Source organism: Ambystoma mexicanum, chromosome 11, assembly GCF_040938575.1.
Source record: "Ambystoma mexicanum isolate Mex_15411 chromosome 11, UKY_AmexF1_1, whole genome shotgun sequence".
NCBI lineage: Eukaryota > Metazoa > Chordata > Amphibia > Caudata > Ambystomatidae > Ambystoma > Ambystoma mexicanum.
In genome coordinates, this window is record NC_090934.1 from 468,580,245 (window position 1) to 468,594,910 (window position 14,666).

A 14,666-nucleotide genomic window follows, 5' to 3' on the forward strand; every position below is an offset into this window, starting at 1 on the left:
AGAATCAGCTAGCATCAGTTTAAATTAGTTTATCACTTCAGATCATTTATTATAAGTGGACCAAGGAGTAAGCGTTACAGACTACCAATAGCTGTTTGTGTGCAGTGAGTTTTTTAACTGAATGTATCAATAACAGTGTTCTGTGGTTATGTGCAATAAAATATTATAATGTACATTTGGAATGGTTATAATGTACCTAGGAAGAAAAGGTTGTCTGCTCTATTAAAAGTCTTGGCATGGTCTTCCTTCGCCTTCTTGGATGTTTCTACGATGAAATGTTCCTTCTGCAGCCAAACATAAAACTAGTATTAGAATTGCATAATTGTCATACAGGTCTTGCTTTAAGAGCCAGAGAGTGTAAAGTATGAATGCACAGAATAGAGAAAACAAATTAAATGTAATGAAAGCAGACTTAATTTCCCAACTTTATAGGTAATCAGGCGGTTAGAGGTAGTCTGGTTGTTAGTGACCAAGCCGAATACAGGAGTTTATTTTTGGTGCGCTTTCACTCCTTTTTGTTTTAGAAATATTTGCTTGTTTTTAGGAGGAATGTATTTTTGGGGAGTAAAAGCATGTATGGGACCTCTTATCGGTAGAGTTGCGTTGAACGTTAATATATTTTACCAGTGCAATCCATTTTTTGTAAGGTCCTCGGTTCTTTCCTTTTCCTCGAGGGGGCCTTTCATCCATTTCCATTTGTATGGCTGTGTTGGTTGACAGAAATACCCTAACCAGATTATACAAGCAATTAAAAGTTAGTCAAATAATTAAGATAACAGAACAGAACACAGATGACAAAAGGGGCGCCCTGCGTATTCATGGATCCCAAGGTGCATTTTTAGCCGTCTAAAATGTTGGGCTAAAATGGAAGCCATGAGGCCTAAACATAGCATGCACCCCCTGGGTGAGAATCCTTTGCCATCCCAGTCAAAAACAGGCACCCAGCACCCTCAAATCCCCCATCGTGGCAAGGCTAAAGCTTGAGACTATGTTTGGCTAAAATGGAAGCCATGAGGCCTAAACATAGCATGCACCCCCTGGGTGAGAATCCTTTGCCATCCCAGTCAAAAACAGGCACCCAGCACCCTCAAAACTCCCATCGTGGCAAGGCTAAAGCTTGAGACTATGTTTGGCAAAAATGGAAGCCATGAGGCCTAAACATAGCATGCACCCTTGGGTGAGAATCCTTTGCCATCCCAGTCAAAAACAGGCACCCAGCACCCTCAAAACCCCCATCGTGGCAAGGGTAAAGCTTGAGACTATGTTTGGCAAAAATGGAAGCCATGAGGCCTAAACATAGCATGCACCCCCTGGGTGAGAATCCTTTGCCATCCCAGTTAAAAACAGGCACCCAGCAACCTCAAAACCCCCATCGTGGCAAGGGTAAAGCTTGAGACTATGTTTGGCAAAAATGGAAGCCATGAGGCCTAAACATAGCATGCACCCCCTGGGTGAGAATCCTTTGCCATCCCAGTCAAAAACAGGCACCCAGCACCCTCAAATCCCCCATCGTATCCCTTGCTCCTCCTCTGCCACGGTTCCATTTTCAATTCTCCTTTGACTCTTTACAGATGACCTACTCAACGAGAGATTGAAATTGCAGCCAATCACACTGAAGCTGAGGCATCCTTTAACTTAACTGCGGGAGTAGACGGAGCTTCAATGATTTCTTCCGGGTCTTCACTGAGAACATACTCGCCCTTTGCAAGTTTAACCTCTTTTTTGCTGGAATCTCCTGTAAGGTGTAGGAAACTTGGCAGGTGTGTTTCTTCCTTTCCCCTTTCTTTTCTTTCCTTCTGGCATTCTTTCTATGCATTCTTTCATATCCTGTTTTTAACACTGGCATTTAGTCTTACTTGGCTCTTGTTAGCATTGTATGCATCTGTCTGGCTCTGCATACTTGCAGTCCTGGGAAGTCTCTCCCTGGTGGATGCAAATTGTCACACCTGGCCCAACGCCTGTCTCCTTGAAAGTTAAGAGTGTTTAGGATGACAAAGAGGTGCTAATGTTTGTCATATGCCGTGTTTTCAATAAGGTCAGTTTCGCGTTTGCACATTACTCGTGATGTGATATGATATGGCATTTGAACGCGACTATACACAAGTATTTCAAGGCGTGGCAAGGAAGGGGGAACAGAGGGATGACAGAGACAACGATCTTACTAGGCCAAGTGACATTGAGATCGCGCAAGTGCATTGGAGGGGGGAGGGGAAAGGGGAAGGGGCAATGCTGTACATGGGATCAAAACAATAACAAAAAGTTTGTTTGTTTGTTTATTTGGTATTGCGCGCCAAACCATTGGGTAGCCAGGCGCAGAAGGACAAGACAACTTAAGCTTGGTTACAGAATGTGTACAGAAAAGTATATATATACAAAACAAATGGAAGAGAGTTACTGCCAGTCCGGTTACAGTGGCATGGTACATAAGTAGGCAAATGTTATAGACATGAAGAAAAAAACAGTGCAAGGTACAGATAGGGTAAGCTAACGGTCATTAGTTCGTAGCCATTTAAGTACATTACGTCTAAATTTGGGATACGTTTGTTCCTTTCTGATGTCATGCAGTAGTGCATTCCAAGTTTGTGCTGCAATAACTGGGAAGCTAGATCCACCAGCTGTGACACGTTTAAATCTAGGCGTCTCAAGAGTGTGGGTATTGGCTGCTCTCGTAGGACGGGTGGAAGATCTTCTGTTTATCCTTTCGGCAAGCTAAGGTGGTGCTAGGTTGTTCAAACATTTGGAGGTAACGGAGACTGTTTTCAAGAGAATCCTGTCAGATATTTTTAAGCAATGTACCTCTTCTAGCATCGGAGATGTGTTCTTTCATGGGGATATTCAGAGCTGCTCTTAGGGCATTATTTTGCATTCTTAGAATTTTATCAGTGACGTATTTATTGGCACCTGAGTAGAGGGCATTACAATAGTCTAGTCTAGACATGCGCCCAGTTACCTGAGGGTTCGGATGCGCTTTATAAATAAACAAACTAAACTAAGGGCATTGGCCAAGGTGAGGCAACTCGAGGTAGAGAGGAATGGTCTACATGCTCGGATGAGCTTGCAGGTGTAGGCTGTTGAGGATGCGAGTGAGTTGACTAGTTTCTTGAGCGAGAGAACGGCGTCAAGATAGAAGCCTAGTGTCTTGACCACAGGCATCACCTTGATGAGATTGATGTCGATATTAAAGGTGGTATAGCTAGGGCTGAGTTTTTGTAATATTAGTTTCAGAACCTAGGATTAGTATCTCGGTTTTATCATCATTCAGGCATAGGCCATGAGATGCCATCCATGCCTGAATGAGGAGGTATACCCTGTTTACTAAGGCTGTGTCCTCCAAAAAGTTGCCCGAAAGGGGGATGAGGATCTGGGTATCATCTGCATAATTTGTGTAGGTGATACCCAGCCTGTCCAACTTGTCAAAGTGCGGCCGGCAGATGCAAGGGTAAGTGCAGACAGCAGGTGTCTAAAAGTTCAGGTATGGGGACTGTAAGGTTACAGATTCTGACCCAAGTGCAAGGGTTGCCGGGGACATTGCGGCTGTGCAAGTGGGTGGGCAGGGACCTGGGCCCAAAATCAGAGGGTAGCCAGGTGACCAGTGCAGTATCAGACAGGAAATCAGCAGGGGAGAGGAAGAGAGAAGGCAGAAGCAAAGCAGAAGGTCTTGGGGTACTTCCGGAAGCGGATATGGTTATCTTTAGGTTTCAGAGAGGAATGGATGCTGTTCCAGAGGGAGGCCCCAGCCGAAAGAAAGAGATCTATCACAACTCGTTGCTTGGAAAAGCGACTAACCCTGAGGGAGGTGGAGGAGCGAAGAGCTTGAGTAGGAAGGTATTTACGAAGAGAGAGTTGGAGGTATTGAGGACCCAGGCCCCAGAAGGCCTTGTGGAAAATGCAGAGGGTCTTGAACTTAATCCTTGCAGCGACTGGGAGCCAATACAGAGATTTCAGTGCTGGAGAGATACGATGCATGGGGTTGAGGCCAAAGACAATTCTCGCAGTCCTGTTCTGGATGAGTTGCAGAGGGCGCAGAGTAGAACCAGGCAGATTTAGAAAGAGGCTGTGGCAGTAGTCCAGCCTAGAGAGAACCAGAGTTCTAGAGACAGTGAGTTTATGGGGGAAGGAGAGAAAACGGAGAATACCTGTGAGAAGGTGCAGTTGCTAGTTTGACTTCTTAGAGACGTCAGAGATGTGAGGAGAAAAGGAGAGTGTGGAGTCAAAGATGACCCAGAGGTTCTTAGCCTCACAGGTGGTAGCAGGAAGAGGGCCCAGAGAGGCCGGCCACAGTGCGACATGAAAGGAGGGTGCAGGTGTGCTGATGAGGAGACTCTTTGTCTTACTGGCATTAAGGTAGAGATCATTGGTGGCACACCGCTCCTGGATAGCAGACAGACAGTCAGAGATGAGAGATGAAGAAGAGGTGGCAGAGAGGAGCCTGAAAATGAGCTGAGTGTCATCTGCATAGCATTGAAATTTGGAGCAGAGAGCAGCAATGCTGTGGGCGAGAGGTGCCAGGTATTGGTTGAACAGCCAGAGAGAGAGGGTAGACAGCTGGGGAACAACACAGGCAGTGAGTGAGATATAGGAAAGGAAGGACCTAAGTTGGAACTGGGAGGGTTGATCATAGAGGAAAGAGGTCAGTCGGGCCAGGGACTGATCAGTGATTCCCAGGTTATCACTGAGACAATTGAGCAGGATGGCATGGCTGACTGTGTCAAGGTCAGAAGAGAGATCGAGTAAGATGAGGACAGAGGGGAGATTAAATCAAGGTTAGAGAGCAGGTCTTCACTGATGTTCAGGAGACCAGTTTCCATGCTTCTGGCTGCTCTGAAGCCAGACTGATGGTCATGGAGACAACCAACAGATTCAGCGTGAAGATTAAGCTGGGAGATGGAGATCAGGCGATAGTTAGCCGGGCATGAGGGGTCACCTGAGGGTTTCTTGAGAAGAGGGTGCACAAGAGAGCGCTTCAGAGGGAAGGGAAGGCTTCAGTGGCTGAAGGAGTAGTTGCAGAAGTCAGACAGGGCAGGAGTGAGGGTGTCATTGTGGTCCTTGATGGTTTTGGAAGAACAGGGAAGAACCTGTTTTGATGAGACTTTCCTAGATCAGACTTGTCTAGAAACCTCATCAGGGGAGAACAGAGGAAATGAAGAAAAAGAGGGAAGATAGGTGACCACAGGGGGCCAGAGGAGAGAGTAGAGGGATGAGGAGGATCAGACGAGAGGGTGGACAGGATGTCCTGGGTTTTAGAGATGAAATAAGAAGCCAGGGCTGTGGGTATGCAGCGATAAAATTGCGGCACAAATGTCGCCTGTACAAATAATTGCTGCAAAAATGCTATGGTTTGACACCTTAAAGGTGTACCCCATTACACCATTTAAGGGGAGCGGGGGTCGCGGGGGTGTCCCCCACTCCCTTAAATGGTATAATGAGTCTGGGGTTGTGGGGGCGTCCCCAGCATCCTTTACATGGATTGCGGTGGCAAAACCACTGCCTTTTTTGCCACAATATTTTGTGTCCACGGCCATTTCTGCAGCAATTTTAACACATGGAACCGGGCCGTGTAGAAGGTCTGGAGGGGACACATGAGGTAGAGACTGCAGCAGGATTGGCCAGCTCCTTGCAGATTTTAAAGAGTTTGGCCGAGTTGTTGGATGCCACAGAGACGCAGGCTTGGGTATGGGCTCTCTTCTTAGTACAGACAGAGAGCCGGGATTTCGTTTGGTGCAGGCAGCAGGCCAGTTTGTCAGAGGATGCACAATAAGCTAGCAATTTCCTCTCAGCCACACTGCACTTGCGTTTAAGGGTGACAAAGTCAGAGTCATACCAGGAGTTGCACTTGGCTTTGGGCTTCAAGCAGATCCTCATGACAGGGGCAAGAACATCAAGAGTATCAGAGATAGTAGAGTGGTGCATATTTATTTCCCTGTGGCTGTTTTTATTGATTTATTTTGTGTGTATATGTGTTGTATGTTTTCGGACCTGGGGTGCTGTCAGGATGAGGTTGATCAGGTGCCGGCTGGGGGGAAGACAACCCCATTTAAAAACAAAAGAATTCAACTAAAACGACAATGGAGAAAAATGTATGAGTAATGTGCAAGCGAAGAAAGTGACCTCGTTAAAAACACACTTTGATTAGAAAAGGCAAGATTTATTGCATTGTGCCACTAATGGTGCTATTAATGCAAGCAGTATCTGCTGTGCTCCAGCCAGTTGCCAGCCCAAAGCAAATGCCCTGCCAGTATGTTAGGCCACTGCACAAGGCCAATTTGAGTTGTCTGTGCCCCCCTCTCTCTTCACCCCCTTGTGACCAGGTCAGTGCTGCACTGGCTTCTTCAGGAAATGCACACCGGGGCCCACCAGAAAAGTCAGGGTGGGTGGGGGGCACCTCTAAATGCTGGTAAAATAACGAATCACACACCTGTGAGTTTGTGTGTGCCCTATATAATTCAGGGGAAACAATGTAGGCAAGAGAAAGTTAACATGAACCCACTTATCACGACCAAAACTATAAAATATGCCAGGTGTGGGAAGTATCCAACACCTTAATTTGGCATCATCCGCGTTAATAACACTCATGGGGCCATTTTCTATCTCTTTGTTGATCCCTGGCTGGATCTCTTGCATCTTCATATTGGCTGAGAGATGGGGGTGACTCAGAGTTAAGGTTTTTGTTACTTCCCATATCCACTAAATTTCATAGGTTTTGTTGCGATAAATTGTTGCATCTTATATACCTAAGGTTTTTCACTGTATTTCAAGGGTTTTGTTGTGCTATATCTTCTCATATAGACCCTTTTCTATGGCCATCGACTGCCGACACTCTGCAACAATAAGTATACAAGATAGCAGCCCATTGACCACTTTCCCCCTCATGAGTAAACAAACTGACTCCATTGGCCATGTGCAACAATGAATCAGATCCCACTGGGCATGGCCTTAGACCAAGGCCAGTGGTCACATTACAGCAATTTGGCTAAAAGGCCAGGCTGTGGCCAGTGGCCACATGTAACAAAGAAGTAGATTCCACTGGGCATGGTCTTAGACCGTGGCCAGTAGTCACTTTACACCATTCAGGCTAAAATATCAGGATATGGCCGTAGTCTGTATGCCCCACACTAGTGAATGACCAGATCCCACTGGTCATTTCTTTCGGGTATGGCCAGTTCCCATTGCAACAATTAGGCAAAAAGACCTTGGTCCACTGGCCATGACGTTCATGGCTAGGGACCCATGCCCCCGTTTATTCCTACTTCTTTCATGTCAGTGATAGTTTCCCTCAGCAATGTCTTGCTGTAAGAAACCTGTGATCACCATGACATTGCCCTGTATTGCTGTAATGAACATTCCTGCGATAATGCAGACATTTCAGATTACAGCGCTAATGTGCAAACCCTCAAAAATGAAAAAGGCCTGCTCATCCCCACTGCCCTTCTACATGTAAACACATCCACTTTTTACATCCCTCAGCCCCCACTCGCAGGCGTGTGCATCTCACCTGACCCTCTCCTATTATCCAAGTTCCCTGCTCTTTCCTGTGGCACACCTTCTTTTCCACCCGTGCCTTTTTATGTTCCTGCAGGAATCCTGTGGATTACCATGGTAAAACGAAAATGAACAAACCCAAAAGCAAACCCAAAAGCTCCAGCTCTCCCAAAGTAGCCACCTAACTACTTGGTCCCCTTTCCCTCTCCCAACCTCGACTCTGATGTGAAGCCACTGCTTTCCCTCCTTCATATATACGTTTCAGCCATTTTCTTTTGCGGCTTGATGCAGGATTACTGTGGTAATCACTGCATCTGAAAAAAAATGTAGCTTTTCATTGTTGAAAAGCATCAAGGCTATACTGTACGCTGGGAGATATGCTTTTGGGACAAGCAACACCCCCTCCCCATCAAATGTTTTAAAGTCTGCATGACGGATTTACACCAAACACAAAAAAAGAAATCTCATGCTGCAACGTGCTTCTTATTGGGCTCAAATCCATCCAGCTGTTTTCGCTCTGTGCATGTCCAATTGAGGCACCTTTTTCTCAATGGGAAGGGAAGAATTGTATCATCTTGTCGCCCTGCACCACCATGCCCAATTCACTGATCCTGCCCCAACCCATACACCCCGTCTTTTGTTGCACGAGCTATTTTTTTTTCAATTTTAGTTTCATTTTAAAAACGTGTAAATCTCTTAATGTCCTTTGATAGTGGCATAATTCTATGCATTCTGCATTCTAAAAAAAATAAAAAATAAATCCACATTTCAAAAGGCATAGGTTGTAAATTTGACCATCCAGAATGGGCTTGTTTTCCCACTGGCATGGATCCATGAGCAAACATTTTGAACGCGGAGTTGTATCTGTTGCTTGATCTGAGTTAAATAAGCTCAGGAATAGATATTATACATAGTTGGATCCTAACTGTAATCACTCAGAGTTATTTGGCCTGTGGAATACTCTGTAATCGTTTTAAACACATGTTAGCCTTTCCTGCTGGTTTATTTTTCACCAAAAATATCACAAAAGTGCCCCTTCCCTAACCCACTGCATTGCAGAATGTGGGCAGATCACCCAGCACCTTGCTGACGTTTTGTAGCACCCAAGGTCACCTGTGCCATTATCGCAGACAATGGCCAGCTTTGCATTTCAAAGGCTCAGGCTGGCTCATGGTTGGCAGCACTTCAAGAAAAGAAACCAACTAAGCCATATCTGCACCAGCATATCCACCCCCACTCTTCACCTTCAGGCCACCAGCTCGCTGTTTAGCGAATCGCTTGATACGCAGAGAGTGGACTCGCTTGACTCTGGCATAGCACCAGTGATCTTGTAGACTACATCCGGGTGTTAAGGGGGCAGTTAAGTGACACACCATGCATCTCTATGGGGTGCGTACCGAACAGGCCATGGGCTGAGGCTGGGTACCAGTGCCCTCTCAGATTGTGTCAGTAGTGGTAAGTACTGGGCAGTACCATGGGTGCATTGTAACCACATTCTTAAGCCTGCATCACCTGTAACCATTTTCTTAAGCCATGCTCCCAGATGCCTGAGGGTTAGGCGCCCTTTACAAATGCAATAAATAAATAAATTGTGCAGCTGTAGCCCGGATGTACCAAGAACTGGTACCGAGGATGGAAGATGCATGATGCAGGGGATCAGTGAGACTGGCTTCACCCAGGCACCACCTATGGTCCTGTCGTTCGCTGCATCCACTAGCTCTACTGCTAGAACGTGATCCGATTGTGTTCATAGACATGCAGGTGACCGCCTCATCACTGCACTTTGAGTATTGAAAACTAAAATCAACCTAATTAAATTAAGTAACATCCCAATATCACAGCGTCTTTTAACGGAAATGTTCCACCTCTATTGTCTTCCCAAAAAACACTTTGCTGTGTACACTCTAGTGGGCACAGGTTGGAATCGAGAGAAGACATCTCAGCCTTCCAACATTTTAATGCTGAAAAAATAAGTGCTTTTAAGCAATGAGAAAATAAATAATTGGCAATAGCGGCTGGTGAATTCTTTAATTGCCAGAGCGACCGAACCAAACAAGAAGGAGGGTTTGCAGAGGGATGGTGGATGGTGGATGGTGGGGGTGTGGAGGTTTCTAGAAAGTGTTTTGAATAACAGGTTTAACATGGTGCATTTTACAGCATACTTTAGGTGAAATATTGGGTAAAAAGCCAGACAGTTTGCAGTTAGTTTTGTAGGGTGACTCATGAAAAATTCCAATTGATGCAAGTCAACAAGAGTGCAAGGGAGCATTTCCCAATGCATTCCATGATGGCCCAAACAAACATTGCTTCCATGCGCCCATAAACAAAAACAGGTACCCTCTCAAATCTCATCAAGGCACTTCCTGTTGTGTTTGTAAAAAATCTCTTTATGTCTCCCAAATCATATCATAAATTGGAAGGGACAGAGGACGATTCAATGTGAAGATCGTTCCTCGGCATACTCGTCTGTAGTTAAATGTGCCAGGCTCCTGTTTATCAAACGTTTTGAAACCAATTTATGTAGTGATTACATTTAAAAGCAACAATAGTAGGACAACGCATAATTAATTAACGTCATATTAATCACTAAATAGGTTTTAGGAGAACCACTCCATGAAATCTATTCAGTGGGAAGTTAGAACATTCCCCTTTTTTTTAGTAGAGTTTTAGGAAAAATCTCCCAAATAAATCCGGTCATTCAGGAGTTGTGTTGCCTTTTGATTTTGTCCCACCCTTGTAAGTACCCCTAAAAGCCTAGCAGCCTTTGTTTATCATTTATTTCACTTTGTCCTGTGTTGATCCTATACTGCTTTGTGAATGGTGCCATTTAAAACACTGTATTATGGTATAGGGGATAATTCATAGAATTCGGCGCACAAGTGGTGCATGCGGCTGGCGCACAGAGTGCGCGTGCGGCAGCCTGCGCCAGCCGCGTGCACTAAAACCCATTTCGGCGCACAGCGTATTCATGGATTTATACATCCATAAGCAGCCGTGGCGCAACGACCTTGCAGCAGCGCCAGTTACGCCCTCAACCCCGCCCCGTGCGCCAAAAACATTGCACAAATCCAGTACATGGCGCAAAGGCCAGTGGACCAGCATACAGCCCCTCCAACCACGAAAATGCATGTAAAACTCCCCACGCACCCTTCGGAATACACGTACCCCGCTCGCGCCAGGCCAATCGCGTATAAATCTCCCTGCGCACCCCTCGGAATACACGTACCCCGCTCGCGCCAGGTAAATTGTGTGGAAAAAGTCCCCCCTGTGGTGTTGGCTGCCTGTGGGGTATGCCCAGGGTAGATGGGCTGCCTGCGGGGCATGGGGAGGGTGAATGGGCTGCCTGCGGGGCACAGGGAGGGTGAATGGGCTGTCTGGGGTGCTCGGGGAGTAAAACACTCGATAGGCCTGGCGCGAGCGGGGTACGTCTATTTCAGGGGTGCGCAGGGAGTTTTACATGCGCTTTGGCATTGTGGGCCCTCCTGGGTGTGCCCTTTCCCCCCCCCCCATGACCTGCAGGTAGCTCACACCACAGGGGAAAACCCTACACCCCTGACCATCCCCTGTAGGCAGCCCACATGGCACCATGCACCTGTGAGCCCCGACTCATGTCCCCCGTCCATCCCAACCATTGACGGGCACCTGCCAGCAGGCCCCGACTTATGTCTGCCATCCACCCACCATTGACGGGCACCTGCCAGCAGGCCCCAACTCATGTCCCCCATATTGACGGGCACCTGCCAGCAGGCCCCGACTCATGTCCCCCACCCGACATGCCATCACACTCCAGACCCATGGTCCTTATGGCCACCAAAATCCCACCCCACGCCACCCCAGTCCAAACACCCAACCAAGCATTCCATCCACTCCACATTGAATTCCCAATGTTATGATAGAAAATAAATAACCAGCATGCCCAGGAATACATGTCCCTCAGACCCACACAATGGTGACACAGGACTGTGAAAAACCACATTGTGACATGCACAAAACACATGAGAGAAGACCAGACAAGTAAAGTATAGAAAAAAAAGTGTATTGAAGAATGAACCAAATGAATAAAACAAAAACACACAATAATAAAAAATAAATATTCCAAGTCCGGAAGTCCAAAAATGAAAATAAATAATGAATGCTGTAACCAATAAAATCCAAAGTAAAATGGCTCCAATGGGTCCGCCCATCATACAAAAATCAGAGTTTCAAAAAAGCTAAGTATTCCATCATGGGTCCAAGAAAATGAGATCCAGGTCCAAAACTATTTACAAATGAACATCCAAGGGTCCATGAGCCCAACAATCCAAAGGAAACCCAACCTATATCCTACCTAATAAATAACTATATACAAAAAGGCGGGGCATAGTCCATGCGTCCCAAAGGAAAAAAAAGTAGAAAGGAAACTTACACCTACAGAACTAATTACAAAGGCGGCGGGCAAGTCCAACGGCTCACTTGTTGATGTCCCGGGCTAGGGCATCATCGAACTCCTCTTCAACATCCTGGAGGCGGGCCTCTTCCCTGGCCCCGAGGTCTCGCAGGAATGCAGCCATGGCCTCCTCCAACTCCCTGCGAATTACCTCGAGGCACTCAGCCCGCCTCAACGCCCTGCGCATGGAGTTCTCCGCCCTGACCATAGTGAGCCATGCCTCTTCCGCACGCCGCCGCTCTGCATCTATTTGCCAGCCCAACCACTGCCACACAGAAGACACTCCCAATCCAGGGTCCTCCTGCCCTCTGGCCGATGCCTGCCCCTGTGATGTTGATGGCCCCGAGCCATCATCGCTCCCACCTTGAGCCTGCTGCTGCCGTGCATGTGCCCTGCCTGTCAATGCCTGCACGTCCTCCTCCTGCTGGTGTCCAGTTGTTGGGGTGGCCACCCCTGCTGGACCTCCGACTCCCGACTGTGGCAGGGATGTGTCCTCCACCAGCCTGGCCGCTGGGTCAGGGGCAGCTCCAGAGGGTGCCCAGGTGATACTTGGCCAGAAAGATGGCACGGATGACGACTGGCGCATAGGGGGTTCAGTTGAGGAGGGGGTTGGTAGAAGGTCCAGCACACGGAGGAACCCAGCAAGGATGGCCCGTCCTAGTAGGTCAACACGGTCAACGAGGCATCCGAAATAACGTGCATTGTCCACACGGGAAGCCTGCACGTCATCCCGAATGCCACGTTGATGCAACGCCACCCCAGCCAGGACAGGCTGAACACGGTCCCGGATTGCCACGTCCGCAGGGAGAGGAAGGCCAGTTGTTGTGTGCGAATCCCCTCCCTGAAAACCGGTCTGGACGAAGGCATCCCTGCTGCTGTGGGATGATGCAGTCACAGGATCGGGGACAGGATTACACATAGGCACCTCCGCGGCCGCCTGTGCTGCCTCCTGTCCCTGCCCCTGGACTGCACCACTAGCACCAGTGGAATCCCCCCCAGACCCTGTGCGTGGGCCTTCCACGGCCTCCTCCTCAACCAAACCCCCCCACCAACCTGGATGACTCAGTGCCATCTTCCTCCATAGGCCCCTGTGGGTTCTCAGCTGCCCCTTCTGCTGCCGAGGAGTCCAGCTCCAACCTCCACCTCTTGGCCCTACCCTCAGCAGCTGCGGCTGCAGACGCGGCACCAGCCTCCTCACTTCCCGAAGAGATGACAACATGGGAGGGGAGCTGGGCCTTGCGTCTCCGGCTGGCGGTGGGATCCCTGCCGCTGTGCTCCACAGCACCGTCTCCGCCCTCTTCATCAGTTGACACTGCAGACAGGGAGAGACAGAACACAGGCATGAGGGTACTGTACACTGGTCTGATACACAAATGACAGTTGCACATGAGTGGCAGTCTCAAACTTCACAGATGGCATCACACTCCCCAACACACATATCATTCAAACCCACACACATGCGCAAATCAACAGGAATTATGCAGCAGGCAGCACCATCCATACACATACAACAGCATGAGCATCCGAAGGTCAGCCTGACGTCACATGCAACACGGGGCGTGCCAAACACATGCAGACACGCCAGCAGACATACATGCATCTGTACATCTCCACCACCTGTCACAGTGAAATCATCGGCAACTATGTCACATCTGCCAATCAGACTCCTACATGTCTGTGTCACATGCATCCATGGTGTATCACATTCGCACACATGTCAAACACACACACGCACATGTATGCCGTGCACGTACATGAAGGTGGAACCAGCATCCATGTGTCACACCACAACCATGCCACAGTACATACACTGAAATGTAAACGTGTGCACCCACACATGCATTTGGGCATTATGCATTTGAACACATACACCATTGATGTGCCTCACACATGACTGGACTCGCATGCGGCAGGCTCATGTCCCTGTACATACACATCCATACATGGACCTTTCAAGACATATGTCCAACCTGCACAATCCTGGCACACCTCAACATGCACTGCGTCCAATCAGTACGCGTGGACACTTAGCGCTCGACTCCAGATGGGTCTGCCTCTGAAGGACCTGGAGGTGGAGCGCTGGGTGTATGCGTTCCAGGACCCTCATCTGGATGTTGGGAAGGCAGACCCGGTACCCCTCTGAATGCGCTGCCTTCAAGAGGCGCCGGGCCTTGCTGAGGGTCCTGGACCTGAAGTCCTCCCAGCGCTTCCGGACGTGTTGCATGTCACAGGCTGCCAACCCCTCCACATTGATGGCAGCCACGATGTCCTTCCAGATACTCTTCCGTCCTTCATTGTCGGCACGTGAACTTCCGAAGAGGGCATCATAATGCACCAGGACTTGCTCCACCAGGATACCAACTTCTGCGGCACTGAAGCTGGTAGCCCTCTCTGCTCTCTGATTGGGGGTTGCCAGTGGTCTTCGATGGTGTTTCCCCTGACATGGCAACCCCCGAGGCAGGTGTGGGTGGGCAACTGGGTCCTGGTGCTGGGCTGTGGAGCGATGGAACTTCAGTCGGAAGTCTTCTGTTCCAGCAGGGGTGGTCACAGCAACTGGACCCCTGCAGATGGCTGACGTGCAGGCACCAAATATCAGGGCACGTAGCCAGCAGGCAGGCAGGCAGCAGCAGGTGTGAGCCTGGTCGGGGTTCTGGGGGGCAGGAAAATGGCCTTCTGGGCAGGAGTGTGGTCTTCCGTGTGTTGTCGCGTGGCCAGCTTGATACGGAGTGAATTGGCACATGAAAAAACAACACGTCTGCGT